The sequence below is a fragment of the Rousettus aegyptiacus genome, unplaced genomic scaffold, assembly GCF_014176215.1.
Source record: "Rousettus aegyptiacus isolate mRouAeg1 unplaced genomic scaffold, mRouAeg1.p scaffold_m13_p_11, whole genome shotgun sequence".
Classification (NCBI taxonomy): Eukaryota; Metazoa; Chordata; class Mammalia; order Chiroptera; family Pteropodidae; genus Rousettus; species Rousettus aegyptiacus.
In genome coordinates, this window is record NW_023416286.1 from 94,784,165 (window position 1) to 94,799,340 (window position 15,176).

Consider the following 15,176-nt stretch of genomic DNA (forward strand, 5'->3'; position numbering starts at 1 on the left):
CCCTGGCAGAGGGGACCATGCGGAGGCGCAGCAGGACGGGGCCAACGCCGAGCCGGGCGGGGGCCTCGGGAGACACCTGCCCCGTCGACGCCTTGCTCTCAGACATCCGGCATCCAGAAGTATAGAGACATGTTAGCCAAGGTTTAGTTACGGCGGCCCTGACATGCTGACATGTTCTATGTCTCTTATCCCAGCGATTAAAAAAAAAAAAAAAGATAAATATTAATTCCAAACTTGAGAGCAAGTCTTTAAAATATTACGATTTGTCTACATCGTATGTTTTGCCAGACGGCACCTATCCAGATCGTACCCTGTAACCTTGTCGATGGTCTGACAGGTCAACGGTCACAAACGTTTCTGCAAATTCACCAGCCAGGCGAAGGCAAGCGTAAGCGTCCTCCTTTCTCAGGCGGAAAGTGGTTTTGCACGTGTGCGCCGCTTAGTCTCACTATCATTTTTTTTTTCTTTAATAGTATAATGCTGACAGTGAACAGAGGCAAAAAAACAAAAAACAAAAAACAAAAAACAAAGGCAGTGCATTATTAGACATGTCATCATGTAGAAAAGACAGGTACGACTCGTCTTTCAAAGATATTGCAAAGCAGGAGGATGGAAACATACTCAAAAACCCCTGGAACGGTTTTCAAGAAGGATCGCCTTTGGGCCGCACAGGAGCTGCATGAACACGTAAATACCGTACGTGGATCGGACGGAAGGTCCGAGACCCACACGCAAGTGAGGGGTCGAGAGGTTCAACGGGAGCCATCGGTTTTGAACGTCTACTCCGCGTAAGGGAACACGGCAGGCGAGGGGACCCCGGAACCGCGACATGCTCAGACCTCAGAGGACAAGGCAGGAATGGAAAGTTCTGCCGAGCACAGTAAGTGCTACATACAAATAAAGGTGACAACGGTGCTTCGGGTTGCCGGGAAAGGAAGCAAATATCGGCATCGGAAGGTCAGAAGCAGCCTCCCTGGGGCCCTGAGCACTTAGGAACTCCGCGCCACCTGCCGGGCGCTGAGTGCTGTCTGTGCGCCTCTCGGAACCGGCAGCCCGGCAGGCAGGTCACGGCATCGCTCCCGCTGGCAGGGAAGGGACCGAGGCGAGGACCGCGCCACGGGAGGTCGGCCCTCGGTGCCACGCTCTCCTCCTGTGACGCCGAGGCCGTGGTGGGCCATGAGCAGACGCGGTCCCTGTGGGGGCCGCACGCCCGTGGCATGGGGGAGACCTTGGGAAAGCGGAGACGCGGAAAGCCCAGAGCCTTTCGACGCTTCCCACAACAGAACACAGTCTACGAACGACTCTCACAAACGCTGAGAACGCTTCTGCGTTGCCCAGGAAACGTGACCCTCCGGAGGGCTGAGAGTTACGTGGATTCGCTTCCAACCACCGAAACGGGCTCAGTGGCACGAAACGGAAAAGCATTTCCGACTGCCGACCCGGCGACAGGCCAGAGTGTGGCTTTGCTGCTGCCTGGGCGATTTGGGCCAGATGGGCTCGTGTCTCCCCCTCTCAGCTTTTCGATCCGAGGTGACAGGGTGGCCACGCTCGCTTGTGGCGCTGTGTTCACGGGCGCCTGTCCGTCACTGTATGTCCCACTGTTCGCGCGTTTCTTCCGAGCGCGAGGCCGCGCTGCCCAGCGGGCGTCGTTGGGGCCGAGGCGCCACCTGTCATGTGACGGCATTTTCCTCTTACCTGGCTTGCTGAATGTCAGCATAATTTTCAATACGTCCCGAGAAAACTGCATAGGTAGCGATAAAAATGTCGGGGTGGGGGCAGAGACACTGTCCTGCGGGGCGCCCCGTCTGCGTGCACGGGACGTTGGCGGGCCTGCGGGGGCTGACCAGGGGGACAGAGGTAGCTGCTGAGGACCTCACGGCGCTGTCGCAGGGGGCAAATGTGTCCCCAGAGGGTGGCCAGTGCTCCAGATCCTCCCGACCGAAGTAAATGTTCTTTCCTGGATAATGAATTTGCTGGTTTGGGCAAAGAAATGCTACGCAGGACCCAAATCCTGACCATATTTAGCTCTAGATCTTTCCCAAACTGTGTTTCTGAATAAAAATGCCCCATAACATGATTCATGGAAGAGAGACTCAAATTCATAACCTTTTGTAGGAGAAATGTCAGTCTAAGCCACGCCGAGTGGAGCCATTAGCATATTGATATAAATTGTCATTCTCCAAAAGAGAATACGTATTTCCATATTTTAATTTTTAATTTTTTTTTTCCTTGCAGAAGAATAACTGTTAAAAATCTCATAGTTTGGGGAACAATGGGTCAGAAAACACCCCACAGTGCTAATAAGACAGAGCCGGAAAAGTAAAAGTTGGATAGATTGCCAAATGAACTCCTCATGACTCTCGGAGATGCACTTCTTGAAGGAATTTTGAGAATTGTGTATTCTAAATTAAAGTATAAAAGGATGGTGTCATTTTTGTTTGGTGTCTTTCGTGTGTTACTGATGCTATTTTTCATTGTAACTTTTTTGTTCTGCTCAAAGACAAGCTGATGGGGATAAATAACCGTCATTTACAGCAACAGTATTTTACATGATTGCAGAAAATTGGAATCTATTAGAAATGAGTAAGCAAGAATTTTTGTTAGAAATAATTCAATGGGTGGTCATGAGAATAACAAAAGCCAAGGTAAACATTTGCCAGTTATAAATATTTTTAAATAGTTAAGAAATGTAACATGATCATAGTGCCAAATACCGTCAAATTAAGAAGAGAGTCCTGCACGTTTCTACAACCCTGACACAGATACGGCGTGTTTGTACGTTTGTCTAGTGCTTTCTCCGTGAACTGCCTTCGTGTACTTGTGAGAACAGTTTTCTTGCAATCCGTACCCACTTCTGTCACCCAGCACTCTGACATAAAAATTGTCTTTAATTTTTGCTACTATATCATGCATCGTGATCCACCGATGCTATTTAAAATGAACTTACAGGTTTCAGAGCATAAGAGCAGAAAAAACACATGCCGATCTTTAAAAGAAAGAAAAAAAGAAAAAAGAAACGGTTACACAAATGCCTGTCCCAGCATAGAGGACCACACGGTAGCCACGCTTGGCGAGATGCGCGCATGCGCGCTGTGCTACCTTCACAGCAGGGCGCATGGCTACGTGCCCCTTCCAGCTCGTCCGAGCATTCGCTCGTGCGACAGCGTTGGCGCGACCCCGCCGTCGAGGGAAGCGCGTGCCCGGCCGTCCTGCGTCGCAGCCCGCAAACGAACCAGGCTCTCCGTGACGCGGGGGCGGCTCACCGCTGCCCCGCGAGAGGAGGGGCGTTCCATAAACGTCACACAGGTCTCTCACTTTCTGCTTCTATTTAAACCCACTTAAAAAAATTGTTTTTGAAAAAGCTTGAAGTTGTAATCTGCTATTCGTTAATTAAAAGCATGTGTGTAATACGTGTTACTCAATGCTTATTCATTGTACCCACGCGTAGGTGATGCCTACACACGCGAAACTCTGTGTGTACGCGTGTGTAACACGCATATAAAATCACACTGTTATGAGGAAACGCAGCGCAGGTTCTGAAGTCAAATCGATTGTTGCTCAAACCGTGTTTGCAAGTGATGGCCGTGTCAACCCGGGCAACCGAGTTTGAGTATTATTGGCTATCAGATGAGATAAAATGTAGTTATTTCGCAGTGCTACTATCAGTGCAAAATGAAACACCTGTTGCATGCTGAGTCCACGGATTTTAACACCAGAAAAGTTATTAATAAATATCATTTCATTTTCCCACAAATATGGACTTTTCAGTAAAAAAAAAAAATGTGTGCATTTACACACTGCGTAATGAGCGCACGCAACATCAGGACAGTTTTGAAGATGAAGGGGAGGATGCTCACTGCGTATCTTTCGAGACAGACAGGTTTTCCAGATGGATAGACTGTATGAAAATAGGCCACAGCCAACATATGCAAACTCAGAACACAGACACGAAAGGCTCTTTGGGTCAGAGCGGCGCTCGTCACAGTGTCTGGGGACAGACACGTGGGCCGTGGGCCGTGGCCAGTGCAGGACACCTGCAGAGTTTCCGACTGTACCGTGGTAGCCACTTTCATTTTCTCTATTACAATCAGCGTCTTTGGAGAGGATGCGCCTCACCTCGTGGGCATTCACCAGCCGCCTCGCCTGCCACCCCGCCGAACAGGCGAGCCTGCGGTCACGACCCTGCTTCCCACGCCCCCAGGCCTTGGCCGCCCTCATTGGCTTCCCACATCTCGTTTTCTATGGATCCTGTCGAAGCTCATCCGAGGCTGTCTGGAAGCAAAACTCAATGTGTGCTGTGTGTGTTGTGTGCCGTTGTGTGCTGTGTGTTGTGTGCGTGGTGTGCTGTATGTTGTGTGTTGTGTGTGGTGTGTTCTGTGCATTGTGTGTTGTGTGTTGTACGTTGTGTGCCGTTGTGTGCTGTTGTGTGTCGTGTGCCGTTGTGTGTTGTGTGTCATTGTGTGTTGTGTGTTGTTGTGTGTTGTATGTTGTGTGTTCCGCGCATTGTGTGTTGTGTGCCGTTGTATGTTGTGCGTCATTGTGTGTCGTGTGCTGTGTGTGTCGTGTGCCGTTGTGTGTTGTGTGTCATTGTGTGTTGTGTGCCGTTGTGTGTTGTGTGTCATTGTGTGCTGTGTGCTGTGTGTGTTGTGTGTTTTGCGGCTGCGGGGCCGCCGTGTTGCTGAGGCTGCGTCGGGAGAACTGGACTAGGCCAGGGAGCAGGACTCTGAGACAGCACTTCAGTCACGACCAAATAAAGGCCGGGAAAACTGTCGCTCTAGGCCTGGGGACGAAGGAGGAGGGATTAATTACATTCACTGAGCGAACGTCGGCCGCGCAGTTGCCGGCCAGCGCCCGGTCCCTGCAGGACCCCGGGGGGCACGGCCACGCCCGGCACCCCACCCAACGGAGGGCGCGGCGCGGAAAGAGCCGGGACTCGCCCTCACACCGAGAGCTCCGAGGAGGCTGCATCGGAGAGCGCCGCATTTCCAGGACTGCGGACTCGAGCCGAGGCCCGAGCCGGCCGGAACAGAACCCCGTCCAGAGCCGGGCCCTAATACATACTTCGTGCTGGGTACGGAAACGAGCCGCTCCCGGAAAACCGTGAAAACTGCCGAGAGAGGCTCACCTTTCTGCGTGCCCCTGCCCGGATGAGCCTCCTTTTTATTGTAACAATGTCGCCCTGAGAAACGAGGTCTCTCCTTTGCTGCTGTTCATGGAATATTTATGCTGTTCATTGAGATGCAGTCTATTACTTTGTTATGCTATAACATTTCCAACTTTCATATAAATATAAAATCAATCTAATTGCATTCAGATAAAGCCAGCCGCAGACCTGCAGCACGGAAAGGCACGCGGAGAACCGTGCGCTGCCTTCCACGCCGAGCTCAAAGCGAGGCTTTTCTCCCTAAATATATAATTAAGTGTGATTTGATTAGTAATAGATGCAAATGGCTTTTTCCCCCCACTGAATGATTTAAAAAATCACTGCAATTAGGTATCTGATTTTCCTTCTACCTGTCTACAAAGCACTTCTCTGTTGTAGCTGATCCCGGTTGTCGGCGTAATTGCAGGAGCGTTTCGAGAGCAGCTGCCTCCCCAGGTGTGCTCCGGTGAGCTCCCCTGAACTCGTGCAGCGCCTGGTCACGCTGGAAGTGTACCTCATCCCTCCCGGAGGGACGCGTGACCTGGGCACGAGGTAAAGTGTGTCTCCACACCTTAAAACACAACCAAAATCCTGCGGCCCGGGAAAGGTGTTCTGTGCCAAATGTGACCTCTGCGAATTAATTTTGCATGAAGCCTTAAGACACGATGTTACCTTGTATCTTCAAGTTTATAATATTATAAACGATTAAGTAAGTTTTGCTCCTTTTCACTCCCTTGTAGTTGTTTTAAGTTTCCATTAAAAAAATACTTTTTGAAACTTGTCTAACTTTGCGGTTTAATAAAAATAAATGTGTGTTGAAACAAACAGGCCACGAACATCTTCTTCGCACAGAGGGAGTCAAGGGGAACCCGCTGAATTGGCTGGAAATCCGAAAACTGTCCTCTTGGTAGCAACGTCCTCCCGACAATCACATCATCTTGAGAAATTCAAAACGATAAACATAAAGATGGAAGCCCAGATGGCAGGGGCCTTCGGAAGGCCAGCTGACGTCAGTGCAAAGGAGGAGGAGGAGCCACCGCACGAGGCCACCGTCCGGCAGGTCATCCCCTGACCACGAACAGGCCAGGTGGAGGCGCCACGTGGGCTTCCCGGGGCGCGGGGGGACCGCGCCCCCCACGGGGACACGAGGGTGCCCGCCCGGCCCGCGGGAGTCCTCCTCCGGGGCGGAGTGCGGGCCCCGCCCGAAGCGGTCGACTCCGCGGCGGCTCTGGGCCCCGCTGTCCCCCGCTGTCCCCGCAAGCCCGTTGTCCTTTAAAGCAACGCGCCCCCCTCCGCCTCACTCTGCCCTCTCTCTGTGCCTCGGCCAGGTCGCTGCGTTGGCTGCTGGCGGCATTTCTCAAGGCCAAATGTGAAGCACATACATAACATGCCCCTTTCTCTCTCTCTCTCTCTCTCTCTCTCTCTCTCTCTCTCTCTATATATATATATATATATATATATATATATATATATATATATATATATATCTATGCGCAAAGCACCGTCTGGGCCCGCCCGCCTCGTTCCGGGCGAGTCATTCTTCTTCCTTCAGCGCATGACGGCGGTGCCATAGTGGCAGGTTTTCTGTCGCTGTCCCCGTCCCCCCCACATCGGACAAAGGTCACTGCTGACCGCGGCTCTAAAAGCCCGGCCAGCCTGCGGCGACGTGTGTCCCCGCTGGGGACCCCGGCCCCCCGTTGCGTCAGCTCCGAAGCCTACGGCGTCGTCGGAGCTGCCGGCACTACGGTGTGTGACCTGCCACGCTTCGGATTCCTTTCATTAATGCCGTGGGAGGCCGTTATGAGTTTTGAAAAAAAATCCGGAATGCAAACCAGACCGTCCGAAAACAAGGAAGGGAGAAACGGGAAGAGAAAGGAAATTCCGATCGTCTTCACACGATCACTGTCTCAGCCGTCCGGTGTGAGAGGACGGCCAACGTTGAGGTGGTGTCAGCCAGCTCCTCCGACCCACACGGTGGCCTCGGTGGCAGCGGACCCGTCCTGGGCTCATCTCCCAGGACATTTAGAGGCGGGAGTGATGGGAACCGTGCCTCGCGGGAAGCGACTAGTGTACAGAATATTCCTAAGCGCTCGGTGTTACGTACTCAGCCGCCTACTCCGGCATCGAGACCTCTGCACCCACCGTAAGGGACTGGACCGGGTGAGCGGGAGCCCGCGGGGCTGGGTCAGCAGGAACCCAAAGAAGTTGCCAGAAACCAGCGGGATTAACCAGATGACGGGTTCGGCTAGAGATGGCTTAGTGTTGGGGAGCCCCTTTCGCTGACGCTTGTGGTCAGTCTGTCCGTGTGAGACGCTTCGTCCGAGGTAGAAATCCGGCGAGGTTGGGGTGCCCGGTGCCGGGCTGCCGCTCAGACCACCGAGGCCCTGCCACGCTGACATCCTGGTCTGCGACGCTCCATAATTCATGGCCGGGACTGTGTCGGTCCCTTCTGGGAATGATGCTCTGTCTTGTTTCTCAAGAACAGAACACTCATTATCATACATTATTCCTATAATGTAAAAATCTGGAATAATTTACCATTTTAAATACTAATTCATGTGGAATGCTACGTTTATCAGGAGAATTCAATCGGCAACGAAGGCGGATGAGACCCTGCGGGGGCGTGGGGTTTTTATTTTAGGAGTCTGTGCTTTCTCCGTGGCCCAGACCTGAGTGAGGCTAAACCAGAGTACCAGGTTTCAGTTCACGAACGTTAACAAATACTCTGAGGTTGGAAAACAAATGCAGAAATGTCCATTAGCTTTCCATACAGCTTCAACCAGAGGTACGGGAAAGAAAAGCCGTATTTAGAAAGACTAACTTTATTGAAAGGGATGTTTATGAGTGTTTGTTGTGCAAACTCCGATGAAGCGATGTTTCAAACGTTCCTTACTCTAAAAAAGTAAGATCTTTTAAAAAATATATGAAGCAAGTCCCTGTATGAACGTCAAAATGTTTCCATTAGAGTCAGTGGATTAAAAATATATTTAATTAAAATTGTCTATTGTACTTACAGATGCTCAGCTCCGTGGGGAGAATGAACACGTTCCGTCTGCATTCGTGTGTTATCTGTTAAACTAATTTTTTTATTAATTCTTTTAAATCTGGGACATTTTAATCACATACTTTTTTTTTTTAAGTTACAGAAAAGTTATGATTTCTCTAGGGAAAATAAAACTCATTAAGCCATACTTTCCTCTGAAAACGAATCTTGGCCATCTTCAGACATTTGAAAGTAAAAGAGTTTATAGTAAGTAGTTTAAAATAATATCGAAGGTTCCGAAAATGGTCAAGAACGATTTTATAAGAATTTAAAACCTATCCACAGCTAACACGACTGCAGAGAGCCCAAGGTGGCAGAGGAAAATACACCCTCATGCTGATTTTACTTCCCACGCCACAGCGTCCTGAGCGAAGATTTGAACAACACTGTGAATGTCTGAGTTATGTCTCAACCTTGGTCTCTTCTCCGTAAAACAGAGAAAACAGTCCCCGTCCGTCTAGGTAGAGAAGAATAAATGAGCAGTGTCTGAGGAAATGGTCTTGTTCATTTCCCCACCCCGAGCGTTTAGCAGAATGCTAACAGGCTTACACAAACAAATGGCATTTTGCCACTACATTTATTTATCGTGAATCCTACGCCAAACGAATCTGCATTTGCTTTTCGGTCCCTCGCATAAGCCCAGGCAGGCGCGCAACCAAGCTCAAAAATTAGACTTGATCATGCGCTGTTTTTGTAATTTAACTTCCACGAACCATTTTTCCACAGAGTGACTCATGCCGCCACGGTGCCATTCTCGACATCTGCGGGGCCGCTTGCAAAGGTCAGTTCTGCTCTCCCGTCCCGGGTGAGCTCGGCCGGTTAGAACTCAGCGGTGTCTGAAGTCTCGATTTCAAAGCCAACACCAGACAGTGGCCCCTCGATGCTGTTCTGGAAACATCTCGGTTCCTTTAATCTGTGGGCGCCAAATTGGCCTATATTCACGGCAACACAGCGCGATAGTTTCTAATTTTCGCGAAAGGAAAAAGAAAACCCAATACAGGCCCCAAAATGGCAAGACGTGATGATTCAGTGGCATTATCTTAGAAAACAAAGGAGAGCGAGCCATCTGGGATCTTTTTTTGAAATCGGATGGCATGTATTTTTAAGAGGCATGTAATATTCTATCCTTTAAGCCACCGCAGAAATATCCTCAGCGTGGAAATGCAAATCGTCTTTCACAATATGAGAAGGAAGCCAGAGAAATGACAATACCACGAGGCTTAAAATGCGGGGGGTCGGTGGGGGGGGGGGCAAGAGGGTGTCTTAGACCGAGAAGAAGAAGAAAGAGGAGGAGAGAGGGAGTGAGGAGTCGAACGAATCTTCATACACCACAGAGTCCATTTTTTAGACGTTTAAGTGTAAAAACGGCACAAAACCCACTTTGAGGTTAAATGTCCTTTCTTAACCCCATTCGTTCCTGTCCTGTCGTGTAGCTCGGCTTCACAGTCACTCCGTTCCCCGCCGATGGAGCGGGAGCCGCGTCGTGAACTGAGAGTCCACGTTTAATCTTTCCCTCATTCTCCACGTGTTCCAAGGGCTGGGAATTGCCTTTAGGAAGCCGATAACCAATAAGGAAGCCTCATTTTTACCGAGGGGACCCGCTTTCCTTCACTGGCTCAAAACTTAGATCCCTGAGCTAACGCTGGCAAAACGTTGTGTCATGCTGAGTGAATCCTCGATTCCTTAGACAGACATCCGTGGACAGCCCCGCACGGTCCAGGCGCCCGGGGTGTTGTGTGCCCTCGCACAGCTCATCAGGTGTGCAAGGAGGAACCGCGACAGCCTCCGGGTGGGGAGAGAGGGGCCGAGGCTTGGCCGGCCATCGCTACCATCGTGAGCGTGAGTTGGCAGCGCTGAGGAAGGGCTGGCGAGCTCCCGCCAGACTGCTAAGCCGACAGACGCGCGAAGCGCGTGGCCGGGGAGCTTTACCCACCAACTCCGTCCTCATTTCCCTGACCTCGAATCACCACCCATCGCACTGCGTTACGAAGCGCCGTCAGCAACGTTTAAAGCTTCTCTTTTTTTACGCAATCGTTATCTTAAGAGGAAGTTGCAATTTGATGATAGAACATCTGAAGCTGCACGGTTTTCCTCGGGAGACGCCGTTCGGATTAGCAGCGGCTGGAGGGCCGTCGAGCAAGTGCCACCCGCAGACACACATCCCGCGTGGACAGGGATCTCAGCCGGTCTCCCGGCCTCTCCTCCGAGGGCCTTCGTCCGCTTCTGCCCGTTTAATTTATGAAGATGGCATTGTTTCTCGATTTAATATGCATGCGTTTAGGGTTATTTGCATTCTTCCCCCTAACTTGAGGCTCCATCTTGGACTTAAGAGGCAATGAATAGTAAATGCTTCGCTCCCGTAGGTGTATGTCTCAGTGTAGGTAAATATTTAAAGAGGTACTTGCTTATGCTCAAGGTACAGACTCCGTATCGTCGCCTTATGAGCGTAGTCTGTCTTTATCCTATTATGATCTTACTGGATAAACTGACAGGGTGAGGAAAACAGTCCAGAAAGATGCACGGAGAAACAACGGTTTTGAATTAAACTGTGAAATTATAGTTTATGTCTCGGTTGCCTGTTTCCCACACTTTGGCGATATCATAATATTATTTTTAAAACCTTTATGGATTCGTACATCAATATATAATAAAGCGCAGCATTTCGGAGGTCATGTTAATAAAGACGGGGCAATGGAAGGTGGCCTTGGAGGACTAGGGAGAGATAAATGCCTTAGGGAGGCGGAGGCTGAGATTCATGCTAAATTCCTAGCAGATTACATCCGGTTTTGTTAGGAAAGATTTTTTTTAAAGTCGCCGATAGGAAATGACATAATTACCTCAGTGGTGTATAAAGGTTATAACCCCCAAGTCCAAGGGTGTAATAATGTTCTAAATAATTCACATCTTCGTGGCCCAGACCGGAGGTCAGTGAAAGGCACCGAGCGGAGGAGCTGGGTGGCCGTCCCCGTCGGTCTCGGCCCTCCGCGAGCCCACTGGGTCCGGGTCACCGGTGCCGTGCTCAGGGCAGCCGGCCGCCCCGGCACCAGCTTCCCGGCGGGCCCTTCCCACCTGGGAGGAGCCGCGTTCCTGGCGCAGCCACCCGAAGCTCAGGTACCCGCCTGGGTCACATTCACAATGACAAAACCCGAGCGGTTTACCTCCCGCGCATCCACTGACTCCCGGCCGCAGGGCCACTAGCACCTGCCGCACCTGCGCCGACCCAGAACGCTCCGGTTAGCTCTCACTCCCCACCTGCCCGCTCGCCACCAACGCCTGGGAGGAGCCTGGCCACGCCCACCGCGCCCCGGCGGATCGCGAGGTCGAGTCCCTTCCAGGGCTTCTCTCGTCCTTCAAAGCCTTGCGCGTGGTTTGCGAACCCCTGCACGACCTGCGCCCGCACCCCTGGCCCCCCTGGGCCCCCTCGCGTGCAGCCTGCAGGGTCCCGCAGCCTGCAGGGTCCCGCGTCCTGGGGCGATGCCCCTGGTCCCCACCGCCCTGTGGCCTGTCTTATTCTCTGCCTGAGGCATCCTGAACCTCGTTCCACTTGGTCAACCCGGCTAGTCTCTCCCTTCTCTACTTAACGCCGCTTGTTTGGGGAGGTTCCCGAGAGCCCTGCAGAGACGGACGTAGGCCGCCGGGCATCTCCGTTTTTATAAACTCTTCTAGTACACCAGCAGAGAACATTTACAGCATTTATATTTTACTTGCAACTCGATGTTGGAAACACAGTGATTTATAATTTTAGACATGTGAGCAGCTATGGTCCTTACGAAAGGCAAAGCATAGAACTCCAAGTAACAACTCGACTGTCACGCGCAACTGTTTTGTCTGAATGAAACAAGCACTTTCCTTTCTCAGGAAGCGTGAACTGTAAGTTCTGTAGCATGTGATTAGGCGAAAAAAAAAAGTAAGTATTCAGGAATAATATTAAGTGTGTTTTGATACATCCGAACGTAACAATCAGCGACCGAAGGAGTATGCCCCCCCCCCCAAAAAAACCCAAAAGAGCGAAAGCACAGGAAAAATATCCCCAATAACTTCTACCTGTACCCAGAATATAAACTATTTTTTTTGGTTTTTTTTGTTTTTGTTTTGTTTGTTTGTTTGTTTTTTCAATTCGAATGGACCCAACATTTGCTTTGTTTGCTGTTTATTATTTTTTTCGGTCTTGTTCCACTGTGTGGCTTATCGTATCTCGATGCCGTGGGTAACAGCTACTTTCTAACCTCACGAATCTTCGCAAAGCCATGCTGGGCTGGCCGCGCAGGGAGGCTCGGCGTTGTCCTCGCGGCCGATGCTCCCGTCCCCAAGCAAACGCATTGCGAGGCCCGTGTTCGAGATGCGCACGGAACAAGAACTTCCACCAAGTCCTTTCTGCTCAAGGACCTGCTCAGTTCTCATTTTTATTATAAGTGCCGCACCTCATAATTTCACCTCAACTGGATTTGAGTGAAAATGGTGACAATAAAAACCATTTTTTTGCGGCTGTCACGTGTGATAACTTCAGGGAAATCAAGCTAAGAATGCCCCATTCACAGCACTTTTGCAGGGAACAGAGAGTGAATGAGCAGAGGTCTATAATTTTCTAAACCTGTCTCAGGCAGCTGCGCTAACCAGTCGGTCTAAAAATGGCTCCGAACGCGCCATGCACAGCTGCGGGGCCCACACCGACCTCTTCGCTTGAAACCGCAGTGGAAGTAATTCGGCAGAAATTTTCCAAGCGAAGGATAGATTTTAAAACTAATTTGGTTATTCTCGACTTTCTTCTCCTCTTGGAAGACATGCTAATTTTTCCCATTAGAAATAGTGCTATTGTTACTTTGAGTAGAAAATTATTATTCGCTAATGTTTCCAAGTTTTCACAGGATAATCTAAATTTGGGTCTATCCAACTTGAATTTTTAATTCCAATGTTCATATAGGGATTTTAGGAAAACTCGTATAGATATTTTGCCTATTAATTATATTATCTTTAAAGTTCTTTTGGCAATTATGCAAAATTGTACCTTCTAAGAATATATATTGCATTGCCTGAACATAAGCAAACATTTGCTGTTGTTACTTAGCGACATTATAAATTAATTTGCAATAAAACCTCCTGGTCAATATACAGATTTTCAACAACAGAGATGAGAAAGCAGTCACCAAAACTCTGGTAGACGGCACCATCTAATAAGATAATGGCAAAGTATACTTTAAAAAGTAGAGAATATGTCCATTACAAAATGTATGACAAGAGGCCATGAAGGTGGACTATTTTATGAGAAAGTTAATCTTAGTACTAGAATTTTTGAATATATATATATATAAAAACTGGTTCAAATATTTTGGATGAAACAGATAGCTTGATTAAAATAACAATTTTCTGTTTAAAAATCTATTTATAAATATCTTGGAAAATTATAATATCAAAGATCTCTGGGTCTTATTGTTTGAATATAGTTCGATTTCTACATTAAAAAAAAAAGCAACTAGCCTGAAAGTCCAAGAACAAAATTTGAAATTTGGAGATATCTAAAACTTTAAGCTAACTCTAGCAAAGGCAACAATCGAGCAAACTATAAAGAAAGTATCCTTTTCCCCAAACGATTCTTGTTTGTATTACCAGAAATCTTATGGTAAAGATATTAGAAGAAGGGCTTACAAAAATTAACCAATACTTACGTGTAAAGTTATAAATATAAATCACGGCATCATGGCTCAGAGTAGTCCATGCATGCCTGTAAAATTATTTGTACAGCTGTCTTTTATTTATTTCATGAAGTGCTAAATAGATAAGGGGGTGAATAGATGGATAAGTGAAAAAATAAATTTTAATAACTGTATAATTTGTCAAAACTTGAAAAACCACATAATGTTTATTAAAAATAAAACAAACGAGAACAAGATAAACAACTACTTGGAAAAGACTCACGTCACCCCAGAAACTAGACACAAGAGGGGGCCCCCCTCACATGTGCCCTTTCTTAGAAGGAGAAAAAATTAGCAGTTCCAACTGACTTGATCTTCCACCTACGACTTAGAAATCACAGGTCAACTGTGAAAATATACTTTTACTTTTTTAACTAAGTATCTGAATTCATCACTAAATTGAGCTTAAAAATTCGCAGGAAGAGTGCTCACAACAGTTACTGTGAGATCACCCCCCGGCCCCATCCTGACAGAGGCTGGAGGGCCTCATGGTCAGATGGGGCCGTGACAGTCCAGCTGGGCCAATTATCATGTTAATGATGTGTGTGTGATCCGCACGGTACTTACGTTAAAATATTGCTGGCCATAAAATTATCATCTACCAGAAAGGGGGAAAAATGAGGCTGCATGGGCCAATTACCATTTGCCGTCAGTCCAGACTCTACACGAATGTGCTTTTGTTCTTTCGATTTCCAATGGGTTCAACTATTCAGTGACCTGAGACTCACTCTTATTTCCACCTGAGACTCATCGAGCCCAGAGCCTCTTAACTTGGGGGGCCAGGGCCTCGCACAGGGCCCCCAGAGCCTGCTCCGAAATAAAATGTGACAGCTTCATGAGCACTAGCTTGTAAAATGCGAACGCTTGCTTAGTGCGGGTATAAAATAATTCCTGTGCAAAAGCATGTTTACATTGAAGATGCCATGTCTTAATTTATGTGTCTGTGACAGCGTGACTGGGGAGAGCTAAAGGATTCTAGAGCTCTGAACCAGCTCGACCCACTAACGCCCCCTGATTCGTGGAAGAAACCACCTTCCTCAACTAACCGCAGGAGCGGGCTTTTCATCGTGACCTATGCTGTGAGTCACAGTGGAAACAAGTCATGTAGTCTTGTACCATCCAAAATCAAAGTAAAAAAAAAAAAAAGAAAAAAAAGAAAAAAATTCAAGCGCTTCTTGATCCAAAGTTTAATCAAAAGGACTCTTCTTTATGATAGAATAATATTTACACTTTTAGACTATGATTTCAGTATTGACTATACATAGACTATTCTTAACAGCCTCTAATATATTAATTTTGA

General features: G+C 48.5%; 1 protein-coding gene across 2 annotated transcripts in view; it reads right to left on the reverse strand.

Moving 5' to 3' along the window:
- The window catches only part of CSMD1 (CUB and Sushi multiple domains 1), a 1,035,440-nt gene that overhangs the window by 758,134 nt on the left and 262,130 nt on the right, over positions 1 to 15,176 (reverse strand). The window lies entirely within an intron of this gene.